Consider the following 15,636-nt stretch of genomic DNA (forward strand, 5'->3'; position numbering starts at 1 on the left):
CTTTGATGGTCTATACCTTGAAATCTCTTTTTAATTTTTGAGTGATCTTTATGAAATTGTCTAACACCAAGGCATTTCTTCCCATGTACAAATATCACCAAGTCACTGAATATATTATCATACCTACTTGTTTAACAGACTACACCGGTAGCTAGCCTAGCATATCAGGGTGCTTGCCTACCCCTTCAGTCCTGTCGACCGGTATCGGAGACTATTTCACTCCCTACTTCTACCACATAACATCACAGTGCATAACATATAAATCATATATTGCCTAGCTTATTCGGGTACCGGCATACCCCTTCGGCCTTATCGACCGGTACTAGGGTCTATCCTACCCTTTCTACCATTATCACATATCATCATAGCATACTAACCCATAAACATAACATACCAGATAATTATCACAAAGACAATAATCTAACAAACGTCTCCAACTAGTGGGCTGACATTGTGGCCTTAGACCCACTTCTATTGGAAGGTAACTCACCTCAATGTCGTGAATTATCTGAACTGTCCTCGATGCTGGAATCGACTCCTCTCAAACTCCTACACATAACCATCTTCCTTAATTACCTTTTTATACTCATAACCCTTTCAAGGGTCAACTCCGGTTAAAGTCAAAGTCAAGGCAATACCTTGGTCAGAGTCAACTTTTGGTCATAGTTAACATCTGGTTGACTCAACTCGCCGAGTTGGTCCACCAACTCGTCGAGTTTCTTAACCCACCAAAATACTGGGACTTCGACCCTACTCGTCGAGCCTTTCAAGAACTCGTCGAGTTCTCCTTCATACAAAATCGGGACCCTTTGCTCTTGACTCGCCGAGCTCACCCATGAACTCGTCGAGTCCTTCTTCATACAAGGTGGAACATTGCCTTGAACTCGCCGAGTTCATCCTTGAACTCGCCGAGTTCATCCTTGAACTCGTCGAGTTCTTTGATCGTCAAGTCTATATTCACGTCCATCTTACCGAGTCCTCTTCTAGACTCAACCAGATTGCTCCGAAACAGAAAAGGTTGGGGTACCATAACCTGACTCGCCGAGTCCTATGAACGACTCGCCGAGTCCCCTAAATTCCAAGTCCATGCAGTCGATTTCAGTCGGATTAACGTATTCAAAATGTAGATTTGACCTCCTAGGGTCAATATTACACGTAAAGTTATGAACTTTACATGCATGCAAGGTTTTATGACCCAAAAACACCATTTCCAAGTCTAAAATGAAGTCTATGCCAAAGGGAAGGGCTAAAGCATGACAATTTCGTAAACTTTATAGCTATGGAAGCTGAAAGGGATCTGGATCTGAAGTTACAACTTCAGATCACACTCCATACTCCAAAAAGGTTCACAAAATTGCTAAAAGATGGCCCTAAACTCAAACATGCTCTTTAATGAATGAATGAGCAAGGTACAGACTTTATACCTCAAATGAGTTGGGAATATGACAAAATCTTTGGATCTACTTTTTTCCTCTTGATCTCCCAAGCTTCCTCCTTCTTCTCAAGCTTCAAAAACACACAAAATGGCACAAAATAGCTCAAGGACACTCACAACTGATTAGGGTTTCGAGAATAGGTCCTGAGGGTGACGGAGGCTGGAGTAGAGGCCAAATAAGTTGTTTAAATAGGGTGCAAACCCTAAAATTTAGGGTTTCATCCAGAAAGGTCTACTCGTCGAGTCGGGACTTTTGACTCGGCAAGAAGACTCTTCCACCCACGTCCAAAAACTTCTCATCTACTCGACGAGTTGGGCCTCCAACTCGTCGAGTCCCAGTGTAAAGATGAAAAAACTTATATTAAAAATACGTATCGGGAAGAGGGCGTTACAATCACGCCTTCGCCTTCCCACGATCATCCGAAGTACCTGAAACAAAATCCAAAACTATAAGCCCGAAGCTTACTGAGTTCCCCTAAAATACCCATACACACAACAATATACATATAATCACCAACAACATACTATGGGTCCAATCAAACATCTGGTTGGAATACCCCCGACCCTCAACCATCAGGTTGGAATGCCAACATACTATGGGTCCAATCAACCATCTGGTTGGAATACCCCCAGACCTCAACCATTGGGTTGGAATGCCTACGTATTACGAGTCCAATCATCCTCGGGATAAAATACTCTCACTACCCATCAAACATGTGCACCTATATCAGATAATCATATAACAATCTATAGAGACAACATACTAGGGTCCAATCATCCTCGGGATGGAATACCCCTATCTACCAATCAAACATGTACACATATAACAGGTAATCACATAACAGTCTACAGACAGTCAAACCGATCTACAGACCTCTAATCATAGCAACATCCCATCTACCAGAATGCCGATCTAACCGATCTTACTAATAATCAAGCGGGATAACAATCCAAAGGGCCGACCTTGGTGCTTTCGACCCTTGAGTATAGTGAGGAAAACTCACCTCACAATGTCGAACTATAGTGATAAGATCAAACTTCACGGCTCCAAACGCCAACACCTACAACCACCAATGATCCACTTCCATAAATTCCCAATTTACCAAAATACTCTCAGAAGTCAATTGGTCAACCCTTGGTCAAAGTCAAAGTCAACGGTCAAGTTCAACAGTCCATGTTGACCCAACTCGTCGAGTGCAGCTTATTGACTCGTCGAGTTCCTTCAGAACTCCAAGAATCGCAAAAACCCCAGTAGACGCACCGAGTTTCCAGACAACTCGTCGAGTGCATGTCGTGTCCAAAATATCGGGAAAACCCTAACCAAGTCGTCAAGTTATCTACTAACTCACCGAGTTCATGCAGATTCCAGAAAGCGGGATACCCTCATCCAACTCGTCGAGTTGGCTATGATACTCGTCGAGTTTCTTCAGTCCTTTTCTCATTCAGACACTTTTAAGTGAAACAAAGGCTCCAAACTGTAGATCTAGCCTCCTAGGGTGTAGTTACCACGTAAAGTTGCTAACTTTACGTGCATGCAAGGCTCCAAGAAGCTAAAACATTCAATACTAGCCTTAGGAAGAGGTTTTGGACATGGAGGAGGGCAAAAGCTTCATAAAGCTTGAGGCTTTATGTCCATAAGGGCCTAGAGGTGTCCAGATCTGAAACCATGCCCTTATGACAAGCTCAATTCCGAAAGTGACTCCATTTTGCACTAGAAATGACCATTTTCTTTCACAAGGGAAGATCTAAGCAATGAGAAGTCAAGGTAACGACTTTTTAACTTCAAATGAAAGCCAAGACGATGTAGATGTTGGATCTACAAGCTCCTTCTCGTTCCAAGCTTCTCAACCTTCAAGCTTCTTCAATCAATGCACCAAAAACACACTTTTAGCCACACACACACACACACTCAAAATAGGGGTTAGATCGATTAGGGTTTGCTTCTGGTCGTGAAGAGGTGGTAAGGAGGCTGGAAGAAGGACTTAAGGTCTATTAAATAGGGTGCAAACCCTAAAAATTAGGGTTTTTCATATCTAGCTCCAACTCGTCGAGTTGGGTCCTTCAACTCGTCGAGTTGGTCCCATAATCCACGCAACTATAAGGGTTCCTACACGATGAGTTGGGGCCTTCCAACTGTCGAGTAGACTTTCTAAAAGGCCCAAAATCCCTAGAATTTCAGCCCTGGAAATCGGGATGTTATAGCTCTCCCCCACTTGAACTACACTTCTTCCTCGAAGCCTGCTGCGACGAATAACACCGGATAATGCTCTTGCATTTCAGCCTCCGGCTCCCATGCCTACTCGGACCCCTTCCGATGCTCCTACTATACCTTTACAAGGTATCTCCCTTCTATGCAGAACCCTTACATTTCCTTACAAGACAGCCACCGGCCTCTCGACGTAATTCAGGCACTCATCGACCTATATACCACCCAATGATACCACAACATCCCCGTCCTACATGTACTTTCGTGACTGTGAAACATGGAAAGCGCTATGAATCCGACTGAGCTCCTCTGGAAGATCCAGTCTACGCGCCACCCTGCCAACCTTGGCAATAACCCGAAATGGCCCGATATATCCGGGACCCAACTTCCCTTCTTCCTAAAGAGGATCACACCCTGCAAACCTGAAGTTCTCGCCAGAAATAGAATCATTGATCATACACGGCTCTCGATAGTTCCTAGCTTCTGAGGTGATAGGATAACGCTTCCTTTAGCTCCCGAACCAACATACATAAACAACCAGCTAACAAGCATGAACACTCATACCTGGCCCAATCAGCCTCGGGTTAGAATACCAGGCATGCCTACGACGGGTCGAGTCATCCCTAGGATGGAATACCCTCGTATCACGCACATGTTTGGCCCAATCAAACCTCGGGTTGGAATACTAAACACGCCAAGTCCAATCAATCATAGGGTCTAGTCATCCTCATGATGGAATACGCTAGATTGGAATACCACTATATACATAACTTGGGTCTCAACCCCTAACTTGAGATCCAAGGACCTATCCTTGCATCTTGTCCAAAATCCTCTGATTCGTCGCAAACGATTACAACTCACACGAACCTCAACAATACATCCGTTCTGAAAGCGCTCCAACAGGAGTGATAAACCATTACGATCTCTAGGCCCACAGCCTCTGACTGGAATGCTCCCGATAACCTATCGACGTTGTTGTCTTCTCGTCAGTTGACCAATCCTTCGGCCTGAAGGCACCCACCTTCCTCCGTTACCCAATAGGCCTAATCAACGTTCCTCACATCACCAAACAAGCACCACAATACTAAAACTCTACCATGCATGATTTACTTTTGGAACAAGTTGCTACCCAAGAGTTTCCAGGCTCTCCTACATGACCACCGACAGTCCCTAATGACGCTCTCTATAAGTGATAACTCGCAAGCACATATAACGTACGGTTCCACAGGTTACTATCACAAAGCAGCATGGTCAATACCAGAACGTAGATCTAACAGAATACATGCACAGTCTTTAGCATGACTGGACCGCCTCACCGGGCCTTCAGCCTATCTGGACCACTCTCAGAACCTTCAGCATGTCTAGACCATCCTCCGGGCCTTCGGCCTGACTGGTAAGCCCCGTTGGCCTTCAGTCTATCCGGGCCGCCCTAGGTCTGTTGAGCAAAACCCTAAACCCATCCTGGTGTCCCTTCTTAAATAGCCAGCTCTCCCCCACTTGGGGTAGAACTCTCGATTCAATTTGCAGATCATAATCCCGACCTACCCATTCAGGAAACCGTAATACGAACAACAACAAACAAAACCTTCAATGGCTGATGCTCCATCTAAGAATTCTCAATTCTCTCTCACTTAGGACACTAACCACTACCTACTGGTGGTGAAACCAAAACATAACTTAACCGTCCCAACCAGGTATTACCATACATAACCATATAATGATTAACCCTGGAATGAATAACCTACGCAAAACAATCCTGCCGACACGGAGCAACCAAACTTCAAGAGAAACCTAAATCCCAACTGAATACTTCTAAATTTCGAAATTACAACTACTGACCCTGGAATGAAGATTCTCTACCCTAACTTCTCATCCTCAAAAGCATCCCTCGATCCTAACCATCCGCACCGGGCCTTCAATCCACCTGGTCCACTCTCTGAGTCTACAGTATGACTGGTCTACCCGCACCGGGCCTTCAGTCGGCTTGGTCCACTCTCCGAGCCTCGGCACGTCTGGTCCGCCCTCTTGGGGCCTTCAGCCTATCCGGACCGCTCGCTGGGCCTTCGGAATATCCGGCACGTCTGGATCGCTCGCTGGGCCTCGGCACGTCTGGTCCGCCCACGAGTACTGAACATCTCACCCTCTACCAATCCTTCGCCCCGAGCCTCAAAAGGTTCAGAGCACACCTCACCCTCTGATCCGCAGGGCATGAACACGTGAAGAAACAACCCTCCACGTCTGACAACCATCTCATAGCAATGATAGGATCCTGAACTCCATCAAAGGTAGGGGGCATCGTATTATCGAAGTCCCGATACTGAAAACCTCGACCGGTTCCTCCCCCTACCGCTGCTACAGCCGCTGTAGCTGCCGCGACAGCCGTCTCTACAAGAGCTGCATAACGCTCATCAAAGTACTCAACCATGGCGGTCTTGATCGACCCAAACATCTCTGGCAACTCAGCCCGGAACATGGCAGCAACCTCATCATGCAGGATCTCACGAATCCTGGCGTCCAACTTGTCCGTACTCATCTGACCAATGACCTCGGGTGGTACTGGTCCATCCTGACCACCCTCTCCTGATCCCGATCCCGAACCGGATCCTGCCCCGACACGTCTCGTAATCACCATACTGCAATACACCAACGAGACCCTTAGACACGTCACATATCCACCCGGGGAACTATCTCATAACCGATACCCTAGAGAGTTGTGACTTCCTTGATACGTGTATGGGTCCTGTGCTTTCAGTAGTACGGGCCCATACTACCCTCCACACCTACCCATATTTGTCTCAACTATCACCACAACACTCTAACTATAAAAAAACACACGGCTAGCGCTCAATCCTCATTCCTAGAGGAAAGCTGAATATCTCATATAAGGAAAACCCTAGGCTAGTAGGCATCACATAATCAGGCAATTCTATCATGCAATTCCTGAAATTCCTAGCCTAGTACTAGCATGCTGTTCTAACATATCACATAATCAAGTAACTTGTATGGTATTTTGGGGTCTACTTACTGGCTCTGGCAGATCGTACTCTCTGCATCCTCCTTTACTTATTTCGAAAACCTTTTGAAAACCATTTTGAAAATCCCTCCTTGATTTGAGACTGGATTCACACGAATGTTCCTCCAATTCGCTCAAACCAAGGCTCTGATACCAACTTGTAACGACCAAAAATTTCTACCAAATTATAACATTTTAATTCATTCAAAAACCATTAAGTTCATACATCTTGTTTTCAAAATAGTTTAAACATCAGAGTATCCCCCATAACCATATCACATAAATCATAAAACATGAGGAGCGGTACGATCACGCCTTCGCCTTGCCACGATCTTCTGAAGTACCTGAAACAATACACTGAAACTGTAAGCCCGAAAGCTTAGTGAGTTACCCCCAAAATACCAACCACACATAAACATACTCGTAACATATCACAAATAGAACAGCCATGCACATCGGGTCTACTGTGTGACTGGTCCGCCCGCACCGGGCCTTCAGTCCACCTGGTCCACCCTCCGAGTCTAGCCATGTACATCGAGTCTACAGTGTGATTGGTCCGCCCGCACCGGGCCTTCAATCCACTTGGTCCACTCTCTGAGTCTACAGTATGACTAGTCAACTCGCACCGGGCCTTCAGTCGGCCTGGTCCACTCTTCGAGCCTCGGCACATCTGGTCCGCGCTCTTGGGGCCTTCAGCCTATCCGGACCGCTCGCTGGGCCTTCGGAATATCCGGTCCGCCCTGGGTATGTTGGCGTACAGCACAAAGCAAGACCCGCCTCAACCCAACCCCCTTCAAACAACCATGTGCACATAAAACAATTAATCACATAACAAATCCTTAACCAGACAAACAGTCTAACAGATCACATAGCATATCAACATCCTAACCAGGATTCCGACCTATCCGGTCACTAGCATAACATTACCCTATATACCGGGTACCGACCTTAACCAGGTCACTAACATAACACCACCCTAAATACCAGGATGCAAATCTAGCAAAGCAATAACATAACAACAATACCCGGATTTCGATCCGATAAAGGGCCGGCCTTGGTGCCGTAGACCCTGTCGATATAGTGAGGATAACTCACCTGCAATTGCCGACTAAAGAGATACGACCAAGCTGCTCCGACCACTGCCACGAACTTCACCACAGCACACTACCAAAGAACCAATACCGAAATTACCAAAATACCCTTGGAAGTCAAACTGGCCAACTCTTGGTCAAAGTCAAAGTCCTCAGTCAAATTCAACCTTCCTAGTTGACTCTACTCGCCGAGTCAAGCCGTCGACTCGTCGAGTTCTCATACTCAGAAAACTCCTATAACACGACTCAACTCGCCGAGTCGCCCCAAGACTCGTCGAGTTCAACGATCTCGGAATCCCATCCTGTCCAACTCACTGAGTCGCCAACCGACTCACTAAACCAAAGCTTTAACCACAAGAGGTTGGGTTCTGCGACCAGACTCGCCGAGTCCAAGAACAGACTCGCCGAGTCCAAAGCAATCTTCAACAGACTCGCCGAGTTGTTCTTCCAACTCGCCGAGTCCATGCATATGTTCATAAAACTCGTCGAGTACACCCATGTGACTCGCCGAGTCTCTTCAGTTCTCAATCCATACAGAGGCTTTTCAAGCCATGCAGGGGCTCCAATCCATAGATCCACTCTTCTACAGCCTAACCCTCACATAAAGTTGCAAACTTTACGTGAAACCAAGGAGATATAAGCCCAAAACACTCTAGGGCTAGGGTTTATGACAAAGGGGCTTCACCAATAACTCTTAGACAGGAGCTTTATGACATTAAGGACCATCACAAGCCTAGATCTAAAGTAGCAACCTCAGATCTAAGCCTCTAACTCGAAATAGCTCACAATTATACCAAAAATGCCCCATATCTCAAATGATAATAGATCTAGATACAAAAGAGCCCAAGCAACAGATTAATACCTCCAATATATGCTCCAACTGAAGTAGATCCCGGATCTACACCACTCCTTTGCAGCAAGTCTCTTGATCTTCAAGCCCCTTTCCAAGATTTTCTCCTCCAAGGCTCTATTCTCTCTATTAATGGAGACTCACTCGAATCTAGGGTTTTCTGAAACTCTCTAGGGGAATAGGAGGCTAGGAGAAGGACATAAAGTCCTTTAAATAGGGTGCAACCCTCGGGATTAGGGTTTTCTCATTCCAGCACCAACTCGTCGAGTACGTCTTCCGACTCGGCGAGTTGGCCACTTAACCCGCGATCAATCCCGCTCCGACTCGACGAGTAGCATACCTACTCGTCAAGTAGCTTCCTCAATTTACACTTAGCACCCTCCAACTTCTTGCTTCCGAACTTGGGATGTTACAATTCTCCTCCACTTAAATTAGGGTTCGTCCTCGAAGCCTGCGACAACACAAACTTCCGGATGATTCTCCCACAATGCATCCATTGATCTCAAACCGACCCAGATTCCTTCAAACACAGTTATCGAATCCCTAAAATCCATCCCTTCCCTTGCAGGGTCCTGATCAACTGCTCCAAGCCGGCCACCGACTTCTTTTCTCTGATGACAACACTCATCAACTAAGTGTCACCTGAAGACACTACCTCACTTCCGTCTTACGCATTCATTCGCCACCTGCGAAAAGTGGATACCATTCTAAACCACCGGGTCTTGTCCCACTATTAACTCGCTATCTTTCGCCCAACTGGCGCTACCTCTATTAACTTGCACCGATGGAAACTCATCCCCGTTTCCTCCCTGGATTAAATCCCTTATCGCGCTGACATGATGGAACATTTCACAGCTTCCGAGCAACCCTCCCGAACACCCAGTTATAACGTTCATACACATCGTACCTGGACCAATCAGTCTCGGGCTGGAAAACTAGGCACGCCTACGATGGTCCAGCCATCCCTAGGATGGAACACCACTACATCCTTAGCTCATGACCACAACCATAATTCGGAATCCAAGGATCTACCCTTGCATCACTTCCGAGCTCCCCTGACCCCGCGTCAGTGTTAACCGCTCCACAACCTCAACGTGCATCCAACCCGTATGTGCTTCCATACATCTGGTATAATCCCAGTGCTTACTACCAAGCACTTTCGATCATCCATTTACTCCACTGCCTTCCTTTAAGAGGACCCCCACTCCTTCCGGAGCTACATACCTTTCCTTTCCAGGAAGTCTACTCAACAACCCTTACCACACCTATAAGTGCCACTGAGCTAAACTCCACTCTACACTATCCATGTAGAGCAACTGCTATTCTCGAACTCCCATATACTCCGAATCCGATCACATAACTGACAAGGCCCACGCACGGCCTCCAGCCAACTCCATCGTCATGATCAATACTTGGGGCTAGACCATATCGATTACTATTGCCTGGCGACATATTCACTCATTCTCCGCATACAGATCTACTAACACATCCAGAGTCTTCAGCATGACTGGACCGCCTTACCAGGCCTTCAGCCTATCTGGACCACTCTCAGAACCTTTAGCATGTCTGGACCGCCCTCCTGGGCCTTCAGCCTGTCTGGACCGTTCCCCGAGCCTTCGGTCTGACTGGTACGCCTTTCGGCCTTTAGTCTATCCGGACCGCTCAAAACTGTCGTACGTCACCCTGAACCATCCTCCCCGGGAATCTCTCCCATGCAGTCTATTCTAGCCCTCTTGGGGTTCCGAACTCCAGTTCCGTTCCCGGAATCCTTTCCATGGCCTAACCCAGGCCTCACATCGACCAACTACCTCACCTGAAACCATGGTCTGTTCCCTGCCCCACTTGTCTATCGCTTGCTCCAATCATGCCACACTTTCGGCTAACAACACTGATAAATCTAAGCAGCTAACCAACCCTGGATACTTGCTGTTTTACCGGAGAATTTTCGAATTCTCCCCACTTAGTGTACCAACTACTAATTTCTGCTGACAAACCGGCATAACTCGATCGACCTTACTTGATGAAGTTCCCCTCTTTTCCGGAACTAAATCCCTCCAGAGTGAGCAATCTCCGCAGAACACTCTCCTGACATCGTACATCCCGAACTCCAAGGAAGTTCGAATCCCAACTGAACACTTCTTGCATCGCAGTCGCTATTCCTAGCAACGAGATTGTATATCCAATCTTCCGGTCACCTATCCTCTTGGATGCTAACCGACTACAACCCTTAACTACTAAGATCCTCAATCATACCATGATTCATGCGAAAAAAAAACGAACAGATTTACAATACCACATAATCAACAAGATAACAGGATATCAAAATGGAAACATACCCGCAGTTGCATCCGACTCTGCCCTGACCTCCTCTGCTGTAAGCTGGAAAGCGCGTCCCTGAGCCCTTGGAGGCTCCGCTCCTCCCTGACCTCCACCTGTAATCCTCAAAGTGGCCGGTGCTGGAGCCTGCACCGGTCTTGCAGCAAGTTGTGGATAGTTGACCCTCAAGTGTCCAACCTGATGGAAATGATAACAAATCCTCATATCCTGCACTGGGGCCGACTGACGACAATCCCTCACATAATGCCCCTCTCTCCTGCACTTGCGACAGGCACCACCGGATCTGCAAACTCCAGCATGACCCTTCCCACACTTCTCACCAGTGTGGCTGCTCTGACCTCCAACCCTAGAGTCAACAGTTTTGGACCGTTTCGGCGTCGACTGCGACTGCACCGGGGCCTGCCTCTGCTCTCGCAACTACAACTCAATCTCCAACTCGCGCCGCCTGGCGGCCTCCTGCAACTCCAACAAGGTATCACATCTTTGTGTGGACACAAACTGTCTGATATCCCTCTTGAGCATAGTCAGATATCGGGACATCTGAGCCTGCTCCGAAGCAAACTCCAGGCAAAACATCGCCCTCTCAGTAAACATCATGGTGATCTCCGTCACCGACTCTGAATCCTGCTTCAGCTCTAGGAACTCCTGAGTCAACCTCTCTCTCTCAACCTACGGAACATAACGAGTACTGAACATCTCCCGGAGCTGATCCCAAGTAACCGCAGCCCGCTGTGCATCAAAATAAGATCCCGTAGTCAACCTCCACCAATCCTTCGCCCCGAGCCTCAAAAGGTTCAGAGCACACCTCACCCTCTGATCCGCAGGGCATGAACACGTGAAGAAACAACCCTCCACGTCTGACAACCATCTCATAGCAATGATAGGATCCTGAAATCCATCAAAGGTAGGGGCTTCGTATTATCGAAGTCCCGATGCTAAAAACCTCGACCGATTCCTCCCCCTACCGCTGCTACAGCCGTTGTAGCTTCCGCGACAGCCGTCTTTGCAAGAGCTGCATAGCGCTCATCAAAGTACTCAACCATGGCGGTCTTGATCGACCCAAACATCTCTGGCAACTCAGCCCGGAACATGGCAGCAACCTCATCATGCAGGATCTCACGAATCCTGGCGTCCAACTCATCCGTACTCATCTGACCAATGACCTCGGGTGGTATGGTCCATCCTGACCACCCTCTCCTGATCCCGATCCCGAACCGGATCCTGCCCCGACACGTCTCGTAATCACCATACTGCAATACACCAACGAGACCCTTAGACACATCACATATCCACCCGGGGAACTATCTCATAACCGATACCCTAGAGAGTTGTGACTTCCTTGATACGTGTATGGGTCCTGTGCTTTCAGTAGTACGGGCCCATACTACCTTCCACACCTACCCATATTTGTCTCAAGTATCACCACAACACTGTAACTATAAACACACACACGGCGAGCGCTCAATCCTCATTCCTAGAGGAAAGCTGAATATCTCATATAAGGAAAACCATAGGCTAGTAGGCATCACATAATCAGGCAATTCTATCATGCAATTCCTGAAATTCCTAGCCTAGTACTAGCATGCTGTTCTAACATATCACATAATCAAATAACTTGTATGGTATTTTGGGGTCTACTTACTGGCTCTGGCTGATCGTACCCTCTGCATCCTCCTTTACTTATTTCAAAAACCTTTTGAAAACCATTTTGAAAATCCCTCCTTGATTTGAGACTGGATTCACACGAATGTTCCTCCAATTCGCTCAAACCAAAGCTCTGATACCAACTTGTAACGACCAAAAATTTCTACCAAATTAAAACATTTTAATTCATTCAAAAACCATTAAGTTTATACATCTCGTTTTCAAAATAGTTTAAACATCAGAGTATCCCCCAGAACCATATCACATAAATCATAAAACATGAGGAGCGGTACGATCATGCCTTCGCCTTGCCACGATCTCCTGAAGTACCTGAAACAATACACTGAAACTGTAAGCCCGAAAGCTTAGTGAGGTACCCCCAAAATACCAACCACACATAAACATACTCGTAACATATCACAAATAGAACAGCCATGCACATCGGGTCTACTGTGTGACTGGTCCGCCCGCACCGGGCCTTTTGTCCACCTGGTCCACCCTCCGAGTCTAGCCAGGTACATCGAGTCTACAGTGTGATTGGTCAGCCCGCACCGGGCCTTCAGTCGGCCTGGTCTGCTCTCCGAGCCTTGGCACGTCTGGTCCGCCCTCTTGGGGCCTTCAGCCTATCCGGACCACTCGCTGGGCCTTCGGAATATCCGGTCCGCCCTGGGTATGTTGGCTTACAGCACAAAGCAAGACCCGCCTCAACCCAACCCCCTTCAAACAACCATGTGCACATAAAACAATTAATCACATAAAAATCCTTAACCAGACAAACAGTCTAACAGATCACATAGCATATCAACATCCTAACCAGGATTCCGACCTATCCGGTCACTAGCATAACATTACCCTATATACCGGGTACCGACCTTAACCAGGCCACTAACATAACACCACCCTAAATACCAGGATGCAAATCTAGCAAAGCAATAACATAACAACAATACCCGGATTTCGATCCGATAAAGGGCCGGCCTTGGTGCCGTAGACCCTGTCGATATAGTGAGGATAACTCACCTGCAATTGCCGACTGAAGAGATACGACCAAGCTGCTCCAACCACTGCCACGAACTTCACGACAGCACACTACCAAAGAACCAATACCGAAATTACCAAAATACCCTTGGAAGTCAAACTGGACAACTCTTGGTCAAAGTCAAAGTCCTCAGTCAAATTCAACCTTCCTAGTTGACTCTACTCGCTGAGTCAACCCGTCGACTCGTCGAGTTCTCATACTCAGAAAACTCCCATAACACGACTCAACTCGCCGAGTCGCCCCAAGACTCGTCGAGTTCAACGATCTCGGAATCCCATCCTGTCCAACTCACTGAGTCGCCAACCGACTCACCAAACCAAAGCTTTAACCACAAGAGGTTGGGTTCTGCGACCAGACTCGCCGAGTCCAAGAATAGACTCGTCGAGTCCAAAGCAATCTTCAACAGACTCGCCGAGTTGTTCTTCCAACTCGCCTAGTCCATGCATATGTTCATACAACTCGTCGAGTACACCCATGTGACTCGCCGAGTCTCTTCAGTTCTCAATCCATACAGAGGCTTTTCGAGCCATGCAGGGGCTCCAATCCATAGATCCACTCTTCTACAGCCTAACCCTCACATAAAGTTGCAAACTTTACGTGAAACCAAGGAGATATAAGCCCAAAACACTCTAGGGCTAGGGTTTATGACAAAGGGGCTTCACCAATAACTCTTAGACAGGAGCTTTATGACATTAAGGACCATCACAAGCCTAGATCTAAAGTAGCAACCTCAGATCTAAGCCTCTAACTCGAAATAGCTCACAATTATACCAAAAATGCCCCATATCTCAAATGATAATAGATCTAGATACAAAAGAGCCCAAGCAACAGATTAATACCTCCAATATATGCTCCAACTGAAGTAGATCCCGGATCTACACCACTCCTTTACAGCAAGTCTCTTGATCTTCAAGCCCCTTTCCAAGATTTTCTCCTCCAAGGCTCTATTAATGGAGACTCACTCGAATCTAGGGTTTTCTGAAACTCTCTAGGGGAATAGGAGGCTGGGAGAAGGACATAAAGTCCTTTAAATAGGGTGCAACCCTCGGGATTAGGGTTTTCTCATTCCAGCACCAACTCATCGAGTACGTCTTCCGACTCGGCGAGTTGGCCACTTAACCCGCGATCAATCCCGCTCCGACTCGACGAGTAGCATACCTACTCGTCGAGTAGCTTCCTCAATTTACACTTAGCACCCTCCAACTTCTTGCTTCCGAACTTGGGATGTTACAATTCTCCCCTACTTAAATTAGGGTTCGTCCTCGAAGCCTGCGGCAACACAAACTTCCAGATGATTCTCCCACAATGCATCCATTGATCTCAAACCGACCCAGATTCCTTCAAACACAGTTATCGAATCCCTAAAATCCATCCCTTCCCTTGCAGGGTCCTGATCAACTGCTCCAAGCCGGCCACCGACTTCTTTTCTCTGATGACAACACTCATCAACTAAGTGTCACCTGAAGACACTACCTCACTTCCGTCTTACGCATTCATTCGCCACCTGTGAAAAGTGGATACCATTCTGAACCACCGGGTCTTGTCCTAGTATTAACTCGCTATCTTTCGCCCAACTGGCGCTACCTCTATTAACTTGCACCGATGGAAACTCATCCCGTTTCCTCCCTGGATTAAATCCCTTATCGCGCTGACATGATGGAACATTTCACAGCTTCCGAGCAACCCTCCCGAACACCCAGTTATAACGTTCATACACATCGTACCTGGACCAATCAGTCTCGGGCTGGAAGACCAGGCACGCCTACGATGGTCCAGCCATCCCTAGGATGGAACACCACTACATCCTTAGCTCATGACCACAACCATAATTCGGAATCCAAGGATCTACCCTTGCATCACTTCCGAGCTCCCCTGACCCCGCGTCAGTGTTAACCGCTCCACAACCTCAACGTGCATCCAACCCGTATGTGCTTCCATACATCTGGTATAATCCCAGTGCTTACTACCAAGCACTTTCGATCATCCATTTACTCCACTGCCTTCCTTTAAGAGGACCCCCA

Source organism: Lactuca virosa, chromosome 2, assembly GCF_052849685.1.
Source record: "Lactuca virosa cultivar CGN04683 chromosome 2, Lactuca_virosa_CGN04683_v6, whole genome shotgun sequence".
NCBI classification, from domain to species: domain Eukaryota; kingdom Viridiplantae; phylum Streptophyta; class Magnoliopsida; order Asterales; family Asteraceae; genus Lactuca; species Lactuca virosa.